Raw genomic sequence first — 25,073 nt, 5'->3', positions numbered from 1 at the left:
TGTTGCATATGGCCCTCTCAGGCCAAGCATAGAGGTGAATTATAAGTATTAAAAAGGAGGGTTTATTTCTAGCAAAGGGTTTATTTTGCGAAGTTGAAATGGCATTTTAAAAAGGCACATCCGGGTTGCAGTTGCAGACCTGACGACATGTTTTTCAGTTCTACTTTAGTGAGTGTCACAATGAGTGTTGCAGCCCACTGATATCATTTAATTTTAATTGAGTTATCATACCTGTTATGAGCTTTTTTTATCATGATCATTTACAGCATCTATCTCCAACGAAGTTTGTTGCATCAATAAACATTTCATAAAGTGGATTTTGACTCATTGAAAGTTTTCTTCTGCCTCCTGGGTATTTACCAAGACACTATAGATTTCAAATGTGAGAAAGTGACAGCACTTATTAATGTGCAAAAGGTCATCTCCTAAAGTGTTTGAATTGTGAGAAATTGAAATTCTCACACCTTGCTAACCTCCTGATACAATTTCTGAAATCACTACAGCCTTACTAATATTGGTTTTAGCAGAACCAGCAGGGACATTAAGAAAACATCAGTATTAGAGCATATTGCTATCTATGCATACAATGCTGTGATTTTACCTGTCTAATGCTGTAGTTGTCTCAGTCATCAATTCTGGCCGTGCCACTTTCCACTCTAACATATTGGAAAGCTGATTTAAAAGTTCTTCAACACGTTGCGATCTGGTAACACAATCAGAATGCTGAATCACTCAAAAGAGACAAATCACTTGTGATAGAGACATGAGAAAGTGGGTGAGAGCACAACAACATAAAAAAGGGTATGAGAGAGTTGGCACAGATATGTTGTAATATTACTGACCTTGAAGCCAATTGAAAATGCCAAATAATATTCCTTCCCCTGCATTTTGACATTCACTGGCAGTACAAGTCTATAAGGCTCTTACTGGTTAAAATTAATATCGGGCTGAAACAGTGAAATGACCACAACACTCATTAAAAGGGGTAAAAGGCCGCTTTAATAGAACAGGTCTGGCAAAAAATACAACCTTGGCTTAAAAGCCTCACAAAACTACCCAAACCTCACTAATACAAATTCATCACCTAACCCCTCCCCCTCCATCTAAACTGACCCCACCGCACTACCCCTTGTCCCATCCCCACCTTGACCCGACCAACCCATTAACCCATCTGTCCTGCAGTCACCTTCTCCAGTTACCCTTGTCTGTGAAAACTCCCTGCCCTCTCATCTTTTCTGATGTACCCCTTCCCCTCCGAAAGGCCTCAGTGAAGAGTTAACTCACCCTACCCATACCAGACCTGACTATCAGCGGCAAACACAACAACCCCCCCCCATAATTCCATATTCCCATTACACCGCAGCCAACACAAACAAAAAACAGACAACAATTAGACCTGCCCTGTTAAAACTTGAAAACAGCTAACCACTGACCCAGGGAAAAGGAACTGGGAATAACCAACTATCCCCCCCCCCAGGAAACACCAAAAAGAAAGGAAATTTTTTCACGGGAGGGCACTAATGCAAAACGCCCACTGGGTGAGACAACGGCCAAAGAGGCCACCCACACTCAGCCCCTACCTTTTATCCTCCTGCCCAAATCACCGCCTTAACCGTATCCCTAACCAATCCCATTTCGGGCTTGTGGATCATTCCACAACAGCCCGATAAGCCCAGGGGGAGAAAGGGCTAGCCCTTTGCTCCCCCCAAGCCCCCATTAGAACACTGATTAGAACATTGGCAGCTGGCCAGCCAAACAGATTGTTCCCTTCGATCGCTATACCTAACGATATAGGAAAGCTATTCTCCGACTGGCAGCTCCCAACGGCTCTCTGATATGCTGCAGAAGCAAGAAAAGCGTCCCACTGGATATCTGAGTGCCATCCCCTTGCTTTTACTCCTCCCCTTGCTTTTACTGGGAGAGAAGCCCAATCAGCCAAAGAAAGGTAGAAAAAACATAAACATAAATGGGTGTGATTGCATTTCCAAAAGGTTTAAACAGTTTCACTTACAAATGTAAACTGGTTTCTCCAAGGAATCTCTGACTCAGCCCCGTGTTGGCTCAGGAAACAAGGTCTTTCCTAGTGCATTTGCAATGTGTACAATAGCTAGCAAACACCAATCAAGTTAAGAAATAATTAATTTAAAAGGTCAGAACATTGATAGATGGAAATGACCTAAGAAGATTTTCAGAAAAATGATGAGGGCGGAGCTCAGGGTACGGTGAGCGAAGGATAGGTCTCCTTCCCAGGGAGCTTGCTAAAGGACTTCAGGAAGATTCATTTTAGAGAATGATGTGAGAAAAGGGCCATGGGCTGAGGCAGTTTATGTGCCAGGAATTCTAGCGTGCCTTGCAATACCTTGAAGCAGTGGGAAAGGTTGAGCACGCTGAAGAAATACTTCTTTTTTCTAAACATTATGAGCTGTGCCCTTTTGAAAGATGTTAGAAAACATTTATAAAGTTGGGACCAGCTTGACCTCATAATGTGGGTACACACATCTACAAGAAATTCCTCAGAGCCCAACTGTATTGTTGAAGGAAATAACCAGTCTACATCATTAACAGGTGTGACCAGAGGTCAGCATCGCTGTTGGAGCATCACGTTTTACTTGCAAATTCTGCAATACCTTGTTACTTATCCTGAGTATCCTAGACATGAGTCAATGAATTGTCAACAAGATTCATTTAAATTGATCCCTACAGTAGAAAGCAAGAAAACTCATGATCTAAAACATTTATGATGGACCCTTTTTATGATCGTGTTTAAAAGTACAAGGACAACCCTGTAAGCCCTCGTGGACGAGGGTAACTACATATTAATATGAACAATTATCCTGTGGGATTTATTTAGAATTAGGAACCTTGTGATCGCCTACAAGGGATTTCCTTAATTATTTCAATATTACATACATCAAATCCAAATTCAAAAGCACCCAACACACATAGATTTCAATTTTCTCAAGCATTAAATGCTATCATATTTTACAAAAACTTTAGTGATCATAGTACAGGCACTGTAGTGCTCAAAAGTGATTTAATTTACAATATATAAACAAAGACACAGACAATTCCAAATGGTTGTCTATAATATTCCAACATAAACTTAAGGGTGTACGACTTGATAGTGCATCCCTTATAGATCAAATTCCAATCGTCAACCAAAAGGTAGGGCTTGTTGACATTTGAACCCTGTGTGAATGTCAGGGTCTGCTCAGGACATAGTCATCTGACTACCTACCTGTACCTAAAGCAGAAAAACAAAAACATTCTCTCAATCCTATGCTATGTAAAATTGGCTCAATAACTCATAATTCCACATCTTATTCACCACCTTAATAGTGGATTCACTCTTAAGCAAGGGATGTTGCATTGAGAGCAATTCAACAATCTGAGGCAAAAAGACACTGAGAATGAATTCTCATACTTTGTCCAGTGACAATCACTGAATGCACCCAAAGTGTGTAAATTCAAAGCACAATAAAAAGGAAGGGAAAAATCCTACACAATCTCATTATTATACAATTTTCAGGACTATTATCATATACAATCATCTCTAATATTGGTGGTATACCAACATCAATTAATAAAGCACAATCCATGTGTGTGCGTAACATACTCAAGTTGGTGTGTGAAATCCCCAAGCTACGCAAGGGCTAGATGAGTTACCCTATCTCCCACACAATAATTAAGACCAAACAATGACATGTGTTGGCAGAACCAAAACCTACTGGTTAACTGGTTGTGCCCTAATTTGAAACCATGTAAAAAGTCACACAATTTCCCCGTAATCACTTTAACGATAGGAATGTTATCCTATACAACAATCCACAATATTGGTGGAAACCCATCAGCAATTAATAAAGCAGCATCCAAGTGTGCAGGTGACAAGCTCATATAGGTGGGTGCAATCGCTATACCATGCTGAAGGTAGGTGCCTTAATATGAATCATGTGAAAAGTCTCTCATGCTCCCAATAATCACTTGAATTATAGGATTGTTATCCTGCACAACCATCCACAATATTAGTGGAAAACCATCAGTTATTAATAAAGTACCATCCAAGTGTGTGCACAGCATTCTTAAATAAGTAGGTGAAATCCCCAAACCATCCAAGTGCTAGGCTAGTTACCCTGCCCCTTACAAGGGCTCCAATTGACCTTGGTTTGAACCATTCCTGTTGAGGGCACTTATATAGCCATAAAAGCAACAAAGTGGTTTTATCAGCACAAAAGTCATAATGTTGGGAGATAAGAGTTCCATCACAGAAATATAAGGAAGATCTGTGATTTCATGCATAGTTTTATGTTTGTAGGGCATTGTGGGTAGCACAACCTCATGGAATCCATGCAGGCACACCATGCTGGTATCCTCTGGTTGTCTATTTTTTTTAAAATGTCTTTGGTACATAGATTTCCACATGTGGCGGCTGAGCACAGCCACAAATTCCATAGCTACCCCTATCTCTCCAAGTAGTGTTTTAGGGCCTTTTGTGTCAAGGTCTCTTGGACCATCCACACAAGTGAGGTACCATTGTTATTGAGAGACATTTGGGGAATGCTGGGAAGTAGGAAATATGTGGCTCCTTGCAGACTCCGGAAGTTTTCCTCACGGACGAATGAGGAAAGTGTGTGTTTCTAGTCTATGTTTGGGGTTTGCAGGTCATTGTAAGAACATTTTGTGGGATCCACATAAAGCTCACCATCATGGACTTCCCGGGGTATCTAGTTTTCAGAACTGACTGGGTCTGGTAGGTTTAACCAGGTGGCAGCCTACCCACGCTCAACAACTGCAGCCATTTACCATTGCAAATGCAATTATACTGGGAGTTAGCCAGACTCTCCTGGGCCATTTGTAAAACAACACCCAAAGGAATTAAATGTCCTCTTATTTGCCATTCAAATTGGATTTCTTAGTGCACGCAGGAGCAGAAACACTTAATGCTTTAAGGATGAGGGTGTGGCAGATTTTAGAGTGGGCCAGAACCACCCCATCATTTTATTTAACAGATATATTCTGCCTCAGAGGCAAATTAGGGCAATCATTCTGTTTGCCCAGAGGAAGGGGAGGCAAAAAGACTGGTTTGTTCCTTTGTTCAGCGGTGTGGTGTATTTAATGTAAGAATGCAACACCAGCATCACTTTCTGTTGCCCCAAAAGCAAACATCTGGTGTCAGGCTGTCAGGTGGACTTTCTATCCCCTATATATTGGGTAAATTCCCCAATTTGGGCAAAAATCCCAGCTGCCCCCAGAGGGGTCGCAAAGACACTATTGCGCCTTCTAGGGAGAGGGTATTGTTCGATGCCAGGGTAGGCCACACCCTCGTTTTGTTTGTTTTGGCTCTGTTTTGGAATCCATGGTGTTAAGTGGGCATTCTGTTCCCCCCCGGAAGCAGATTGGGGCTGAATACCTTTATATACTCCCCGGGGTGGCAGAAAGTCTATTGGGCCATTGGGTGGAAGAGCATGGGTTTCTGCCCGGAGGATGCCTTCTCCTCCCTCACAAAAATAATTCATTTATATATGTCGTCTCTGGTGTCTAGGTCTAGGTTTCTAACTCTTGGGGTGGCTAATTGAGGTAATTGCCCCAATCCACTCCCAAGTGGGGTGGATAGACTGTGTGAATTTAGGGCGGGGGCTTTGCCATGCCCATGGTATGCAGCCTCGACCCTTATGTTTTTTCCCCCCTGGTTTTTAGTGGACTTTCTGCCCATCCCCAAGAGGGGGATATCATCAGTGATGTCATCAGTGATGCCTCAGACCATGTCATGAGTTATTCAATATGTGTGGTCATTTGCAGTGCATTGTGGGTGCAAAAGTTATAGTTTGCTCGGGTAACTATAACTGCTGAATTTATATGATTTTTTGTGAGTAAAATCTGAACATAACTATAACATTCCTATAACCTTTTGTTTTTTTCAGTGACTTCCTAAAGTTTTTTTAATTCCATTTCTGAATCATAACGTCCCTTTACCCTTTGTTTTTTTAGTGAATTTCATCTTTTTTTTTTTTACTATAAAGTGTACTACAAATTTACCCATACGTTCAATTTAGTAATATACATTTTCACAAGTTTATAAATACATTTTATTCAGACTTTTTAACTTATACATTTTAAAAGTAGCAATTAACAAATCAAAGCAAGGTAACATGTAGACTTTCTATAAATGCAATACAGCAAGTTTTTATCTTTTTTAATCATTCTATGGATCTGCGGATCTGCCGCAAATTCAAGAAGGGAGCCCATGCGAGTACTCTACGGTTACTAATTCTTGTGAGCATATTTGTCTTTTACAACATATTTATTTCATGAGTTTGGTGAATCTGTGGATCAGCTGCGATGGCACCGCAATCTTCTGTGAAGCCAGGAAACACACCCAAACCTCAATTTCTTATTGGATACAGTAAAGGCCTCATTTTGAGTTTGGCAGACAAAAAAGCCCGTCCGTCAAATTCCCAACAGGGTGGCCGCTGCCGTAGTGGCGACCACACCGCCGGACTGATTAGGAGTTTCCCACTAGGCCGGTGGGTGGAAATCTCGGTTTCCCACCGGCCTAGTGGGAAATAGGCTACAGCATTGTCTCTGGCTCGTAATGAAGCTGGCAGCAATGCTGTAGCCAGCAGGCTGCACCAGCACGCTCGCACTGTTCATTGTCTGCAAAGTGCTGGTGCTAAGCAGGGGGGGCTTGCACTGCCCAAGCCAAGTGCATGAGCAGTGAAGGGGTCCCCCTGTGGCCCTCTGCACCTGTTCTCCACCAGCCTTTTCATGCAGGTGAAAAGGCTGGTGGAGATCGAGATCGTATTCAGCAGGTCAGTGCTGCATGCATCGCTACCCTGGCGGATTACGATCTCCATCACTGCCAGACTGCTGGGATTCAAGATCCTGGCGGAGCTGGTGGTTCCCTGGCATTAGGACTGCCAGGGTTGTTATGTGGCGGTTGAACCCCTGCATAGGCGGTGTAGACTGCCACTACGAGTGTGGCGTTTGTAAGATCACCACACTCGTAATGAGGCCCTCAGTGTTCACCCATGCACATTGCAAACCACGCCCTAAATCAGTTATCTGGCTTTCACATCTCTCTGGAGAAGAATGAAAATCAGAACAATATTTTTTGTCTTTTCTCCGAAAGAGCATAGTTTGAAAATCAAAATGTCTACTTCTGAAGGTAGAAGAGTGGGGGAAGATCAGGGTGAAAAAGAAGAAGATGTGCCTCCTCCCAAGAAGGGCTACAATGTATGGGAATATTTCTCCATCCCATCAGGAGAAAAGTAGATTGTTGCTTAATCTGGACAATGCAATATATGCATCAACAAAATGTTGAGAGGAACAGGCAAGAACTATTTGCATGGCACATCCTCCATGAGGAAACATTTCAAAACCATGCATACAAGGGTATATGAAGAGGATGATTAGAGAGAAGGAAGGAGGAGCAGCATCATAGGCAGCTGGACCATCTGTGGGACCCTTACCAGCCGACCAGATGATTACCATCCCTGCTGTCTCACAAAAATTACCATATATGGTCACTTATTTTGACAAGTGTCATATGCCAGTGGGATTACAAATGCCATCTACTGCTGACTTCATGGATGCTGTCAATAGTCACACATGCTATTTGTTTTCTCCTCTCTGTTCCATGTTTGATTCCTCTTAAGGACTGAAGCCAGTTGCTTCTTCCAAGTTGCCTTCCCTTACTCCTTTTACGACCTTTGTTATTTTTGCTCCAAAAGAAAAAATTCCCCCAAAAAATATTTTTGAAAAATGAAACCCCAAAATACAGTTATTTTCATAACCACTTCATCAGGTCAAAGAAAGAGCTAACTACATGTTTTATGTTCTTGTACAAGTGTGTGTTTAAGTGTTTGTAAGTTTTTCCATATATGCATGTATTATACCCCGCATAGATGAAATGAAAGTAACACATATGACCACTTTAATATTCACCAAGGGGGATAAACCTAAAAAGTATTAAAGAAGACACTAGCAAATGTTGTGCAATGTCATCTAAAATTGAAAAAAAATGGAAATGGATGTGTATGTGGTTGCAAAGGTGCCTCAGTGGATGTGTGAGTGGCTGTATGGTTGTGTTGGTGCTTGTGTAAGTGGCACTCTGTGTCTGTGAGTAGCTGTATTGGTTTATGAGCGGGTGTGTAAGTGCCTGTGTGGGTGTGTGAATGAGTCTGTATGGGTGTATGAGTCAATGCGTGTAGGTCTGTGCATGTGTGAATGGGTGTGCGAGTGACTGTATGGAAGTGTGAATGGGTGTGTGAGTGGTTGTGTGGCTGTGTCAGTACCCGTGTAAGTGACCATATGGGTGTGTTAGTGGGGATGTAAATGTATGTGTGGGTGTGTAAGTGGGTGCGTGAGTGGGTGTGTGAGTGCCTGTGTGGTTCAGTGAGTAAGTGTGAGTGTAGCTGTATTTTAGTGGATCCTATTTAGTTTTAATGGGAATCAGGAGTTTAGCTTAACTTTCTGGATTGCAGGCCTGTGCCCCCTTCACCTAGTGGCTTTTAACTTACTTAACTTGCTCTGTCTTAGCCTATTTATTTAATTATGTCTTTCAAAATGGCTGCTATGTTTATAGTTAGTGAAATGTTTTGATTTATCAGTGCAACTCTGTGAAGGGATCGTTATCAGCGTTAAGTGAGATACATAGGTATTCACATCATGTCCCTTTCCCACTTACATGTGACAGGAACATAATGTACTTTTGGAGGGAATTGTTTTATTATATTGTTTATATAATTGCCTACCCCAAGCATGCATCCTTATCTATTGTTTGGGAACATACCTGTGTCAGGGGTCCTACAAGATCTGTATAATTACATCTCACACAGACAAGGTTATCAGAAGGATTCCTACCAGATGCTGTCAACGCCATCTATACTGCACATCACCTTGTTGCATACCCACCCTTCGTGTCACCACAGAGTCCGAGCTAGAGACCTCATTCCAAGTTAACAAGAGTTGGGGGGTACTTCTCATGGACACTTTACTGGCATATTAGGTTTATCACACCTAGCTTTCGTTAGGTTAGAGATTAAGTTCTCCATGCTAGGGTCTTAGGGATATTTTATATTTCATGTTATTCCAAGATGGTGGGGGTCTTAGTATTCATGGCTCTCATCTTTACAATTTTGCTTCTTGCTTTGTTTGATATCCTAATCATTGCAGCTCCTGCATTATACAGTAGATTGCAGTCTTGTTAACAAACCTATTGAAAACTTCACTGCATCTCCTTCATTGCCTGTGTGTGACTGGGACTTGTTGCTCATGTGAGAAAATGGTACTCTCAGTTTAACCACGACTCCCCTGAGATGTTGCACACTTGAGTCCATGCATAAAGGCTGCCAGAAATTGCCTTTTACTGTTTGGGTTTTTGTTGAGGTACTGCTTGTGAGCTGGCATGGTTGGGCCGACAGTTGCGACTTGTTGCAGTATTTGCCTAGTCGCCTACAAACTAGTTCTGTCATCCCTAAACCAGCAGTCTCGCCTAGCAGCGAGAATCCAACTACGACATGGTGCCACCAACGATGGTGTTTTGGCACTAATTTACGGATGCCATAAGGGGCATATTTATACTCCGTTTGCGCCGGAATTGCGTCGTTTTTTTTAATGCAATTTCGACGCAAAACTAACTCCATATTTATACTTTGGCGTTAGACGCGTCTAGCGCCAAAGTCCATGGAGTTTGCGTCATTTTTTAGCGTGGACACCTACTTTGCGTTAATGAGATGCAAGGTAGGCGTTCACGTCTAAAAAATCGACTCCGAGGCATGTGCGTCGGATTTATACTCCCGGGCAAAATTCACGCCCGGGAGTGGGCGGGTCAAAAAAAATGACATACGGCCGCTTTTGCGCCATTTTTTAGCGCCTGCAAAAGGCAGGCGTTAAGGGACCTGTGGGCTCTGAAGGAGCCCAGAGGTGCCCTCCTATGCCCCCAGGGACCCCCCCGTCACCCTTGCCCACCCCAGGAGGACACCCAAGGCTGGAGGGACCCATCCCAGGGACATTAAGGTAAGTTCAGGTAAGTGTTTTTTTTTTTTTTTTGTGGCATAGGGGGGCCTGATTTGTGCCCCCCTACATGCCACTATGCCCAATGACCATGCCCAGGGGACAGAAGTCCCCTGGGCATGGCCATTCGGCATGGGGGCATGACTCCTGTCTTTGCTAAGACAGGAGTCATTTCTATGGGGGTTGGGAGTGAAAAAAAATGGCGTAAATCGGGTTGAGGTGAAAAAATTGCCTCAACCTGACTTGCCCCATTTCTTGACGCCCAAGCCCCATATCCCCCTACGCCGGCGCTGCCTGGTGTACGTCGTTTTTTTCCACGCACACCAGGCAGCGCCGCCGGCTAACGCCGGCTAACGTCATTGATTAAATACGGCGCCCGCATGGCGCTTCAGAATGGCGTTCGCCGCCGCTAAGTTTTTTTTACGCAAAACAGCGTTAGTGCAGTTTTGCGTCAAAAAGTATAAATATGGCCCTAAGTATCTCTGTCTCACAACCAACAGGTCCCCTAAGTACCATTATACGGAGACGTCCATGGTCCTAAGCATCACCTGAACATGGAGCACCTAACTAGGCTGTCGGTTGTTCGAGCTCGAGCTTGAATTCTTAAAAGGTCTTTTCTCCCCATTTGGTATTCCATCTCTTTACCCATTTCGCAATATGGCTAATGCCATAGACATTCCAGAGAATGGCAGACATGCATTACCACTACATCTAATTGGGCATGGCTTAACAGATGAGGGTGGAGATGTCACATTCATTGTAGAACCCAATGAAACTTTCCAAACAGAAACATTCCATTCCTCGATTAACTTTCCCAAAGAAGATAGGACTACATACACATTTCTCACATACAGAATTGCAAACATACCACAATGGTACCAAGCATACAAGTATCTTAAAATACCGATTACTTATCAAGAACATCACAACTAGTTTAATAGCACCCTACCAAACGTAATACAACCCATGAGATTAGGTCCCTTAGGTAATGACAAACCAACGTGGCCAATGTTTGCCACCTATACACCACACCCTGCTGTACAAAACATACAGGCAGCTCATCTGCGTAGTCTTTACAATGAGCTAGTAAAATTATATAGACAACTTGTTCAGTTCGTAATGCAAATTTTGAACACAACACCAATGTGTTCAGTACCGCCGGCACCCGCTGGATACCAATTGGCTGCTACTGGGATTAACCCACAAACAGTACATTTAACTATGGGCAAGGTGCCCACGGAACAAAAGAAAGTCCCATTCTCAATAGCTCAGAAAATTAATCAGCTGGAAGCTATGTTTCCCCAAACGGGACCAAAGGAGAAACATAGAATTTTCACAATGTGCTTGCCATTTGGAATGGTCCCCTCAGTGGACACCTGCACCTTATGGGGTACAGTCTTCACTGTAATATATACTACCACACATGGTACCCCAGCACTTGCCAATTTACCTGAAGTGTTAAAGCAAATTCAGAACGAACATGGGGCTGCGCCAGCCCTGGACTTGGGAATGAAATTGATGCTTAACTTTGACGTAGGCTCCTCAATAATACTCAGTAATATTAAAGGGAAAGCAGTAACATTGGCCATTCACCAGCAGCTCTGGAAGATTCCCCACCTGGAACAGGAGAAAGAGCTACCGAAAATAATTTCTGATATCTACACTAGTATAGGATGTGATAGTTTGGGAGCCAAGCCAAAAAAGCTTGAAATTCAGAGTGCCACCCCTAAGGAAGGTACCAGGAAGCACAGGAGGGTCCTAAAAAGTGCTGGATAAACAAAAACAAAATAAAGACAGGCGAAGTCAGAGAGCAGAGTCTCACACCCTGAGAACTAGGAAAGGAGATATAATCTCAGAACTAGAGAAAATATAAAAGCTCCTGACAGATATATTGATTCACATCCCTCTCGTTCTTTTCAGAACGCACCTGATAGATAGAGTGAGAGAGTTGGCTGGTCAGAGCAATGTACTAACTATGTGAAACAGAAGTAAGACTCCCAGCGGTCTTCATCCATAAAAGTAAACAAGTCCCCACAACAAAAGCCACAATTTAAAAAAAATAGCAGGCAGCACTTTCAATTAAAAATGGCAGCAAACTTGAGAACATTGCTGAAAAACAAGATGTGGGCAGTGATACTGCTGGACAGCCTGGCAGCCTGGCAGAAGTCACAAGATGTTGCCAGAGTCTGAAAGATCATCTGGATGCGTCAGCAACTAATGACTGTATTGCAGTCGAGACAGCAGACGGGCGCATTCCACCACCCAACAGGGTTTATGATTTAAATATCCAAATTGAGGGAGACATAGAGCACACCATTAGTGTGAGATTCTGGGATGAACTTAGTTGTGAGATCCTATTGGCCAAAAAAGACTGGCCTCCTGAACACATCCATAAGCTCCCACATGGAGAAGATGTCAATTTGCCATCTTTTTTCTGATCTTGTTCCAGAGGCGGTAAAACAAGCCTACACTGTTAACTCGGCTTTATAGCAGGCACCTGCACTATACCACAAACATGCAGGGTTGGATAAGGATTCTCCATACCATTTAATACCTATTAGGTCTACACCCCAGCCTCAGCCCCGATATCCTGTTAAACAGGAGGCCAAAGCTCCTGTAAGGGAGATCCTGACTCAGCTCGAGTACCAGGGTGTAATAGAGCCCTGTGTCTCTGCAATGAATAGCCTGTTATTCCCTATTGCAAAACCAGACCATTCAAATAGAATAGTCTTAGACTACAGACACTTAAACAGTCACACACGCACATATGCAATTCAAAACTCACACAGCACTGCACTAGTTAACAACATAGGCCCTCATTCCGACCCTGGCGGTTTCAAACCGCCAGGGTGGAGGGCAGAGGAAGCACCGCCAACAGGCTGGCGGTGCTTCCCGGGCCATTCTGACCGCGGCGGTAAAGCTGCGGTCAGAAAAGGGGAACCGGCGGTTTCCCGCCGGTTTTCCCCTGGCCCAGGAAATCCTCCATGGCGGCGCTGCTTGCAGCGCCACCATGGGGATTCCGAACCCCTTCCCGCCAGCCTGTTCCTGGCGGTTTACACCGCCAGGAAGAGGCTGGCAGGAACGGGTGTCGTGGGGCCCCTGGGGGCCCCTGCACTGCCCATGCCACTGGCATGGGCAGTGCAGGGGCCCCCTAACAGGGCCCCACAAAGATTTTCACTGTCTGCTTAGCAGACAGTGAAAATCGCGACAGGTGCCACTGCACCCGTCGCACCCCTGCAAATCCGCCGGCTCCATTCGGAGCCGGCTTCCTCTTTGCAGGGGCTTCCCCGCTGGGCCGGTGGGCGATCTTTTGGAGATCGCCCGCCGGCCCAGCGGGAAAGTTGAAATGACACCCGCGGTCATTTGAATGCGGTGCGGTCTTTGGGCGGTTTCCGCCCGGCGGGCGGCACAGCCGCCCGCCGGGGTCGGAATGACCCCCATAGTGTGTAAAAAATACAAAGCAACCTCAGATATTTCCAACTGTTTTTTTCTGCCAGAACTTAGCACATGAAAGTCGGGACCTGAGCGCATTCTCATTCAGCTCACAAAAATGTTTCTTTCGTATGCTCCAAGGCAATAAGAACAGCCCAGGGCTCTTCTCAATCTCTGTAACATCAACATTGCATGATATCGACCCCAAGGTGTTGTCCTATGTGGATGATATCTATCTCACAGATGACGACCTCAACATTCATCTTGCTAGGGTCGATCAGATCATTCTAGAATTAGTAGCCCTTAGCTATAAATTAAATTTCAAGAAAACTAACCACTTGCTAGGAAATGGAGTACTGACAGCACCTGCACTAGAGGGGGGATTCCTGTGGGATGGCGGATAGCTGACATCAGGTCTGGATCCAACTGGGCACACAGCTCCTGGATTGTGGCACGATGAAGTCTGTAGGTGATGATCACATGTCGTTCCTCCATTGTCGACAGGTCCACCAGCGGTCTGTACACCGGAGGATGCCGACATCTCCTCACCTGCCCCAGCGGACGTGCTCTATGGAGGAGAACAGCGAGCAGAGAGTCAACCAACACTGAGGTACGTAAACACAACTTCATAGGAAAAAAAATTTACATCAACAAAATGGTTGTCTTAGTGTATAATCAAGGCCTAGATATGTGTGACGCATTTAAAATTAATGCCATGTGGCCCCCTGAAAATGGCAGCTGCCTGACCTGTAAGGTGGGACAAGAGGATATGAGGTAATTGCGCTGGCGTTGTACACCGTCGCGGTAGGTGGTCGAAGACCGCGGCGCAAACCTGCATTGGTTAACATTGGACCCTATGGGACCCAGGAGCCAATGACGATGTATGCCGGCGGTGACGGTACGCACCGCCGCGGACGCGACCGCCATTTTCTCTCTGTTCAATCACTTGATACCTGATCTTCTCGACAGGAGAGGACCTACACTGCAAGTGCTGCTGTGACCTCAGTCTGGAAGCGACGATGGCTCGTGTGTCTGGGGAAAGGGCCCCTGCCTTCAGCACGGAGGAGTTGGAGAAACTAGTGGATGGGGTCCTCCCTGAGTACACGCTGCTCTATGGTCCTCTAGACAAACAGGTGAGTACACTCTGAGCATGCTGTATGGGCAAGGGCTGTTTGGAGTGGTGTGGATGAAAAATAGGGGGGGAGAATGAGGCGCGCTTGAAACGACGGTGAGTGCATGTGCAACATGGCAAGGGTAGGGATGGGGCCAATGAATGTGATGGTGCGGGCACTTATATCTTCTCCTTTTCCCCTGTACTATTTGTGTAGGTCAGCACCCACCAGAAGAAGGATATTTGGCGTGCCATCGCCAAGGAAGTCCGGACCCTGGGGATCTACCACAGACGGAGCACCCACTGCCAGAAAAGATGGGAGGACATTCACCGCTGGAGCAAGAAGACGGCGGAGGCCCAGCTGGGGATGGCCTCCCAACGTGGGAGGGGTGCCCGTCGCACCATGACCCCCCTGATGTTCCGGATCCTGGCGGTGGCGTACCCGGAGTTGAATGGGCGCTTGAGGGCATCACAGCAGCCACAAGGGGGTGAGTACACTCTCATTCAGCTGATTCAGCGTGCAGTGGAGGTGTCTGGGTGGGGGAGGTGGGCTGTGGGTTCCCCTAGGCCAGGACGAGTTTAGTAGGCAGGGTCCCTTCTTAAGGCAGGTCCTGTGGCAACCCACCCCACCTGTGTACAGAGCCAACTACACCTAGTCATGCTCCTGTGACATCCATGTGTGCAGGAATCGGGCATAGCCTTGTAACCCATGTCCCTGGGATTGATTAGGGAACTCCAAGTGCACGGCGTAGTGCAGGGGGCTTCCGTGTCTGTAGTGTCCGCCAACGGTAGTGGTATTGCATGCACTCAACATGTCTTTCTTCTGTTCCCCCCCCTTTTTGTGGTCTCCCTGTGCTTCTGTGCATTAGCATCATCAGGCGGGGGAGCAGTGGCACCGGAGGGAGCTGCATCCCACACGGCCCTGGAGGGCGAGACAACGGAGTCAGAAGCCACCAGTGGCACGCAGGGTGAGGGGAGCTCCACGGCAGGGACAGGAGCTGAGACCAGCGTCACAGACTCCTCCTCTGATCGTAGCTCCCTTGCGGTGGCAGGCCCCTCTGTGACCACCGTATCTACAGGTACAGCCGCCACCCCCTCTACCAGCACCGCCCTCCCAGCAGCCCCTCAGCGTGTGTCCCGTGCCCGCTCACCCAGGAGGGTGGGCATCTCCTTCGCCCCCGGCACCTCAGCCCCTGTCACCCCTGCTGCCCTCAGTGAGGCCATTGACCTCCTCAGGTCCCTCACTGTTGGGCAGTCTACCATTTTGAATGCCATCCAGGGTATAGAGAGGCAGTTGCAACAGACAAATGCATACCTGGAGGGCATTCATTCTGGTCAGGCAGCCCATCAGCGAGCTTTTCAGACTCTGGCCTCAGCACTGATGGCAGCCATTGTCCCTGTCTCTAGCCTCCCCCTCCAACTTCCTCCACCCAGACCCAAACCCCTGTACCTCAGCCTATCCCAAGCACACCATCAGACCAGCATGCACACACGTCAACACACAAGGGAAGCTCAGGCAAACATAAGCACCACACATCCCACAGGCACTCACGCAAGCATCATACCCATGCAGACATACCAACATCCACTGCCTCCACTGTGTCCCCCTCCTCCTCGTCTCCCTCCTCCCTCCCTGTCTCGTCTCCACTCACACCTGCATGCACTACATCCTCAGCCACTACCTCCATCACCAGCACACCCACCACCACACCCCGCTCACGTGCAGTCACCACCCCCACTACCATTCACACATCCCCTGTGTCCTCTCCCAGTGTGTCTGTGAGCCCACCTCCCAAGGTACACAAACGCAGCCACACACCCACCCAACAGCCATCCACCTCACGACAGCCTCCAGCCCATGCACCTTCACCCAAAGTCACCAAACGTACACCTCCTACAACAACTACCTCTTCCTCCACTCCCAAACCCCCTCCATCTACCCGTGCCAGTGTGTCCCAAAAACTTTTCCTGTCCAACCTTGACCTCTTCCTCTCACCTCCCCCACCCCTTCAGTCTAATAGAGCCCGCCTCTCCAGGTCCCAACCCAGCGCCTCAGCCACAACATCAGCGGGAGCAGTGGTGCCAGTAGTGACCGGCTTCTGGAGTGCGGCAGGCAGCAGGGCAGCCAGTGTGCCAAGGAGCCAGAGCACAGACAGTCCCCCACCTGAAAAACACAAAAAGTTTGCCAGTGCCCGGCGGGAGAGAGAGAAAAAATCTTCAAACAAAGCCCCTCCCAAGGGTACAGGTGGGAGTGTGGATCCAGCTGCGCCACCATCCAAGGTGGGGAAGGGGCACACTAAAACTGGCAAGTCTGGGAAAACTTGCACAGCGGACAAGACCGCCACAAGCACAGCTGCCAAGGACACCGCCGCGACAAGCACCACTGCCAAGGACACCGCTGCCAAGGTCACCGCCACCACCAGCACCGCTGCCAAGGACACCGCCACCACCAGCACCACTGAAAAGGACACCGCCGCCACCAGCACCGCTGAAAAGGACACAGGACACCGCCGCCACCAGCACCGCTGACAAGGACACCGCCACCACCAGCACCGCTGAAAAGGACACCGCCGCCACCAGCACCACTGAAAAGGACACTGCCGCCACCAGCACTGCAGGCCACTGAGCGCCAAAGATTCCGACGCTACTGAGGCCGGCACAAGCAGGATGAGGCACTCTGGGCACCAAGGCCCCTCCAGAACCAGAGGAGTATCTCATCCACTACCTCAGTCCTTGGCAGGATGAAGCACTCTCGGCACAATGCCCCCTCCCGAACCAGTGGAGTATCACATCCACTACCTCTGTCCTTGGCAGGATGAAGCACTCTGGGCACAATGCCCCATCCAGAACCAGTGGAGAGATACATCCACTACCTCAGTCCTTGGCAGGATGAAGCACTCTGGGCACAATGCCCCCTCCAGAACCACTGGAGAGATACATCCACTACCTCTGTCCTTGGCAGGATGAAGCACTCTGGGCACCAAGCCCCCTCCAGAACCAGTGGAGTATCACATCCACTACCTCAGTCCTTGGCAGGGTGAAGCACTCTGGGCACCAAGCCCCCTCCAGAACCAGTGGAGAGATACATCCACTACCTCTGTCCTTGGCAGGATGAAGCACTCTGGGCACAATGCCCCCTCCAGAACTAGTGGAGACTGTTATCCACAGGAGAGACTGTGGCTTTGCACTCCCCAGGATAAAGCAGTGGACAAACTACCCACTTGAGAGACTTGAGAGACTGTTGCTTTGCACTCCCCAGGATAAAGCAGTGGGCAAAACACCCACTTGAGAGACTTGAGAGACTGTGGCTTTGAACTCCCCAGGATAAAGCAGTGGGCAAACCACCCACTTGAGAGACTTGAGAGACTGTGGCTTTGCACTCCCCAGGATAAAGAAGTGGGCAAACCACCCACTGGAGAGACTTGAGAGACTGTGGCTTTGCACTCCCCAGGATACAGCAGTGGCAAACCACCCACTGTAGAGACTTGCGAGACTGTGGCTTTGCACTCCCCAGGATACATCAATGGGTATGGAGCCCCCCTCGTGGATCTGGCGTCGTACACTCATCCGGCTGAGGTTCCCTTCCCTTCCCCCTGAGGTGCCTGTTTTATTTCTATCTGATGCCCCAGCAGTGTTCTCTCCGTCTTGTTCGGGTATCTTGTGTGGGCCTCGCCCATGCATTTTGGGCCCAGTGGTCCACGTACTATGATGGTGGAATCCCTAGGACTTGTATTCGTTGTGTGTATATATTCGTTTATAGTGTGAATATCTTTATAGATGTATATATTTTTGATTCATGTCTTTTAATATTTTACAATCATTCGAGTCATTTCCTTTTGTCCTTGCATTCTTCCAGGGGGCTGGGGGGAGTAACTGTAATGTATCATGATGTATTAGTGTGTGTGTTGTAGTGGATGACTGTAGGGGTGGGGGTGTTGCGTGTTGCGTGTTGCGTGTGAGTGTCACTGTTTTTCCCTCCCCTGTGTCGTAGGTGCAGTACTCACTGTGGTCTTCACCGCCGGCGTTCGTGCTCCTGGTAGAGGAGCAGGAAGATAAAGGCTGGAAGAATCTGAATCCCGGGTTCCATGGCGTCCTGGTTCCTCGTGGGGTGTGTAGAGGTGAGCGTTTTGCCTTCCAAGTTCTGTTTCCACTGTGTTTTTGTTTGCGGTGAATCCGCCCCGGAAAAGGTGGCGGATTGGACTGTTGTAATTCTGTGGGTGATACATTGTCCCCCGCCTGTCGGTTGGCGGTTACCGCTGCAGTGTTTGTTTGTACCACCTTGGCGGTCGGAGTGTTAAAGTGGCTGTCTTTGTTGGCGTTTTCCGCCACGGTCGTGATTCCAATTTTGTTTCTGCTGGCCTGTTGGCGGTTTTACCGCCGCTTTAACACTAACCGCCAGGGTAGTAATAAGGGCCTTAAACATCTGTGATAACAAAACAAATTTGGTCATTAGAATAATTGCTGATGCCTTTGGGTTCACTTATGTCACCTTCAATGAAGGCAACACGGTGCCAATATCATATAAATCACATTTATACCCCAATGCAGAACAGATGGCTGTTGTCAAGAAAGGCCACTTGCACAAGGGAAATGTGTTATTGTCGGTACCCAGGTGTCAGCCTTAGAGGCTATCACCAAAGAAGGCGTTACTAATGCTAAAGCATTACATCCATGTTAGATACAATGGGCAACCTCCCTGAGTGCCACTGATGTTGATTACATCTTTGACCCAAAACTTCAAACACAAGAATTTCTCCAATATGAACAGGAGTACCCTGCACCTCTTAACATCTGCCATTTGACAAATACTACACTGTCATTTACACTGATGGTTCAGTACAACCAGCTGTAGGTACAAAATAACTTGCGCAGCTGTGAGCGGAGTGATGAAGGATGCTGTTTTCCACACTTACAATACCTACTTGCAGACCCTTGGGGACTGAATAGCACAATTGGCTGAACTCAAAGTCCTAATCCTGGCATTGGAACATACGGATCTAAGACACCTTAATTTGATACTGTGTGATTCGTACTAATGTGTCCAGTCTTACAATGATTATCTCAATCATTGGCGGTTGAACGGGTTCAGAGACTCAAAGGGGAACACCATAAAACACAGAACTCTGAGGGGGAGAGTGGCTGAATTTAAGGATAAGCTACCTGATGCTCACGTAGTCCATACATTGGGCCACCAACATGTAGGAGCACACATCATTCTTACCTTGGCTGATGAAGCGGCCAAATCTTCAGTAGCTACGGCTTCTGTTGCTGTAGTGACTCGTTCCCAGAGGCGATTGGATAATGTAATTTTGGCTGCCGTGAAAGCCTCGGCTGAAGGCAAGCTTTTCCCAAAAGTATACCCTACTAAATATTCTTCCCACATCAGTGCACAGAATGTTGTCTTTGCAGCGATTCCTGGGGTTGGAGATTGAGTGATCCCCAACCAAGACCAGAGATTGGATCTAATCAAAGCAGCGCATGAGAGTGTTGCCTCTGTACATGCTGGTGTTGTGGCCACAACATCACTCTTATAGAAACGCTTTTGGTGGCCAGGTCTATAGAAACAGACTAAGCAATATGTCCTTTGCTGCAACGCTTGCCAGCATATTAAGGGCTCAAACATCAAATGCCCTCCGCAGACATCCCTCTTAGTGTCCAATAGGCCGGTACAATGTGTGTCCCTGGACCATTGTGGTCCATTACAACCTGATGGTGCACACAAACATATCATAGTTGCTGTGGATTCTTGTTCTAGATTCCTGTGGTAATGCCCACAGCGGTCAGCTGAAGCTCAATGTGTTATAAAAGAAGTGCTGATCTTTATCGGTACATATGCAGTTGCAGCATTCCATTCAAACCAGGGCCTTGCCTTTGCCTCTGATGCATTCAGGGGCACCATGAGGATGATGGGTGTTGAACTCCATTACTCCTCACCCTACCTTTCTGAAGGTAATTCGGTTGTGGAGAGGAGGAACCGAGACCTAAAGCAGTTCATAACAGGTTTAGGCTTAGGTTGAGGCTGCAGTTGGCTTGATCACCTATATGGGGTCTAGAGAGCACTGAATAATCTACCAAGACGGTCCTTGGGAGGACGCACTCCTTACAAGGTCTTCTTTGGGATACCTGTGAATGTCCCGGATCTAGATGGCCCTGGTTTGGTAGCAAAAGGCACACTTTTTGACATAAATGAACATCTCACTGTCTTTTAGAAGTTTCAGCAATAATGTGATGATACTTCATCTGTTAGTACTGCCGCCTTAAGAAGATTTGCCAACAACTTCTATAGGTTGTATTCCTAAAGTCGGTGATCTGGTTCATGAGAAGATTGCTGTGAAGAAGGAATTTGGCCCAGTCCGGGAAAAACAAGGTACCAGAACAATCATCTCACCACTGCTGCCAGGTTCAAAAGGCAACAGATTTGTCTCCATCAACAACATCAAATTGCACCATGTGGCCGATCTTGCGCAGTAGACCCAGAGGTCCCTTGGGCAGTTCCTGGTTCCCTCTCACCATCCAACAGGGCACACCTCATCAAATAAGAAACAACAACTCTTCTGACTACACCAGCATGTACAACAATGCTGCAAATGCCTCCTCGAGCATGTGGAGGGTGAAGAATGAGCTTTTGCTGATTCCTGTTACCACTTCACCGACAACAACAGTCCAAGATGTGGCTGTTTTCTACTCCAACCCAACACAAACAGACGACATTGTCTATTATGAACCTCCATGCAGAGTGGACCCATCCACCAGTAATGCACCAGATCCTATGTGTGCAGAGACTGCTTCCGGTTATTTCGTCGACCTTGAAGACTTTTCTTCAACTTCATCCTCACCTTCAACAGAAACTATTTCAAAGACATGTAAACTGTACATATGGCTTGAAAATAACTATTTGATTTATCCATGGAATTATCTGTGCATATTTCTGACATTGCTTGCCTTTCTGCTATGGATAGGTTTTTTGACTGTTTTGTTTCTCTTGATAAATGATCATTATATTCCTGAACGCTCTTCTGTTGAGCTAGTGGATGAAGTTTTAACTCCATATCTTTCCTCACATAAGGTCAGAAGAGACTTGCCCCTTGTGAACATTTCAGCAGTACCAATTCCTAATGGAATTGTTTGAGATAAAGTTCCCTTTGATATATACAGGCCTACTGAGGTTATACAAATTCAATATGTCTTAAAAATTTCAATGACTGATGTAATTACACCTGGTATTGTTTCTGATGACTATGATGTTCATACAGTTGAGCCAATGCTTGCTGGGCTGCAAGATTACACTGCATTCAAAAGTGATGATGTGTTCACTGTCGCAAAGAATTATGGGGAAATGTTCTGTTATAATGATTGGGGACTTTACTACCTGCACCGAGCAACAAGACATAGATCAGTATTTAACTACACACAGTGGGAACACTGTTCAACTCCACCTGTGGGGAGCCCAAAGCACTATTTAGGTAAATTTGCACACTTTTTTGGGCATGACATTACAAATGCAGAGTCATACCACTTCAAGTTACCACCTTCTAAAATTAGGAAGATTTTGCTAACTAACACCAAATTGATTTACTCCTTTGTTTCCTGACTTGCAGTTGAAGGTTACAAATACTGGAAGAACATTATGGATGTAAAACGTGTATGGGGAACACAAGATTTGCAAATTCAGAGTAGGGAGGCTTTGTTTAGAGCATGCCTTATTTCTATTCAAATGATAGTTTTAAATGACACAGTTCAGAGGAGATCCTGCCTTGGATTAGCAAAAATGAAGAAAATGAATGTGCCCAGTATGCCCACACCAGCCAAATTCACCAATTGGCAATCCTTCCTAAATGTCACTGAGGAAGTATAAGAAGCAAAGGTTTAGGATTGTACCTATAATTCATCACTTTCCAATCCTGGTGGGTGGTTATTGTGGCCAATGTACACAAATGGGTATCAGGTGCATTTTATTAATTCCTCAAGGGGTTTCAAGATTAGCTGGCCCGACCCTCGCTTCATCTTGGGTCAACACTTGGGTATAGTTACCACATACAGTGCGGGTAAACTGTGTCAGCAATGGTTACAGACTAATACCTCAGCAGCAGTAAAAAACATCTTTCAGAGGAAATTGAGCTTTCGTAAATAGAAGCAGCTGCACATTTGAGGCAGATAGATAGGGACAATTTGGAAAAGGCTTCAGCTGTTGTCGATAATAGCATGAATACTTTGTCTAGCAGGATATACACCCTTAATAACATTGTGCCATCTGCGATTCACATAATTCAGAATGACATGTCCCTTCTGTATCATGGACAAAATCATCTGCGATCCATCATGCAGTTAGGTTCGATGTTACAGATTCTGAAAAATGGCCGCATTCCATGGAAATACATTAACAGTAGTGACCTGTTTGCTGCTTTTCATTTATCCAGGGAACAACAGATAATGGCTAAAAGGGAAGCGAGTTTCACCATGCTTTATAAAGAAAAGTTGGAAAAGCTGCCTTTCATGGCTGCAGAAAGTTCATCAACATTATGGCTCGTACATGGGATTATAAATCTACCAATTTCCCTTTCGTTTGACGAAATGTTTGAAACATCTTGCTGTGGGCAGATACGAGCAGTTCGGAGATAGCTATATTAAGGAAGAGTGGGAGTTGCCTTTTGAGTACAAATTTCTGAACGGTGAAACAGATTTTTCTCAGCAGAAGTGAATGCGAGATTACTGTTAGTCATTCAATGATTTGGAAAGGGGTGTCTCTTTGTGGCCTTTGCAATGCGGGGGTCACAAACCTGGCCTGTTAGTACTCTCATCCCTTTGATTCATCCAGCATTCCATATACTTTCTAATGGAAGTTATGTGGTCCTAAATGAACAGAGCTGTTGCGGTATGAGACAAGGAATTTTGTACGCAATTTCCGTCTCCAAGATTGTTACTTGTTGTGGACATGTGCTAGTCCCCCCACACAAGAGAAAAGAGTAGCAGAAATGTGGCCTCACATTGATATTACTAATGTAAATTATGACAAGCTGAGCAGAATAAAGGTGCTACTGTTCCAAAAACAAGTTGCATTGACATCAGCTAGAGAGACACATGCTTTCCAGATAGCAAGATCATCAAACAAGATACAATCCATATTAAATACCAACTTCCTCAATCACTTTGGAGAACTGGTTTCCAGAATATTTAACGCCTTGAACACCTGGGGATTGTGCACTTCTTTAAGGCTGTAGGATCTGGATTTGTTTCCATCTTCCAGACTGTCTTTGGAGTCATTCCATCGGAAATCTATTCACTCTATTCAAGTGTGTTTGGTGGCTTTCTGGTGACTTTGGCATTGATTGAAGGGCTACTGCTGCTGCTGTTTCTGACGTGCAGTGGTTGTGCCTTTTCAGCTAAGTGGAGTGATGGAGCTACTACCACCAGCCCAGCCGTGCCGTGATCACAGGTACAATTTTTGGTGCTTCGTAGCTGGAAGGATTGCAGCATGATTGGTCACTCTCATTCAAGCCAATCCTGTGGTGCATATAACCAGTGTTCCATTGCACCTGGTTCCTCCTTGAGTGTCTACCTTTGCCTTGCTATTCCTCTGGTGCCTTCTGTGGACTGAAAACTACTGGTGTTCCCTATGAGGGTGTATTTACAGTCATGCCCCATGTGACTGAGGCTGATTCGCAAGGCCACCTATGAGCCACCCCTTGTCAACAATCTGGCTTCTTCAGACACTTTGCATGGTACTGATGTGGGCGTGATCCCGCGCTTGAGGCTGCTGTGCACGTCTGCTCCATGTCCCAACTGCCAATCCTGTCATTGATCTGACAATGTTGAATCATTCCTGGATGCACTTCCTTTCGAAGACTTCGAAGACTTTCTTCAAGATCATGACTACAGTTAACTGATTTAACCATTAGCTTTGTTCCAAAGTTTCAAAAGTATTATGCCAAATTACCCAATTGTTAAGATTGGCTTTGGTCTGCTGTGCTTGTCATTCTCAACAGTTTATCTCTTTGTATGTTTTAGCTGTTTTAACTACCTTTTAATAAGAGTTTAACTTGTTTTTAGCTCAGAGAATTTTAGCTTGGACTCATACACCTTCTCTGGCCTCATCACTGTGGCATCATCCTTGTTCTGGCAATGTGGAGGGTGTATTGGATCCTATTTAGTTTTAATGGGAATCAGGAGTTTAGCTTAGCCTTCTGGCTTGCAGGCCTGTGCCCCCATCCCCTAGTGACTTTTAACCCACTTAGCTTGCTCTGTCTTAGCCTATTTATGTAATTATTTCTTTCAAAATGGTTACAGGAACATAATGTAGTTTTGGAGGGAATTGTTTGTATAATTGCTCCCCAAGGGTGCCGTCTTATGTATTGTTTGGGAACATACCGGCATCAGGGGTCCTACAAGATCTGTATAAATACATCTCACACAGACAAGGTTATCAGAGGGATTCCTACCAGATGCTATTGATGCCATCTATGCTGCATCTCGCCTTGATGCAGACCCAGCCTTCATGTTACCGCAGGTCTGATCTAGTGAC

Source organism: Pleurodeles waltl, chromosome 8 (assembly GCF_031143425.1).
Source record: "Pleurodeles waltl isolate 20211129_DDA chromosome 8, aPleWal1.hap1.20221129, whole genome shotgun sequence".
Taxonomy (NCBI): domain Eukaryota; kingdom Metazoa; phylum Chordata; class Amphibia; order Caudata; family Salamandridae; genus Pleurodeles; species Pleurodeles waltl.
The sequence above is the reverse complement of the archived record's forward strand: the minus strand, read 5'-3'. Positions refer to the sequence as shown.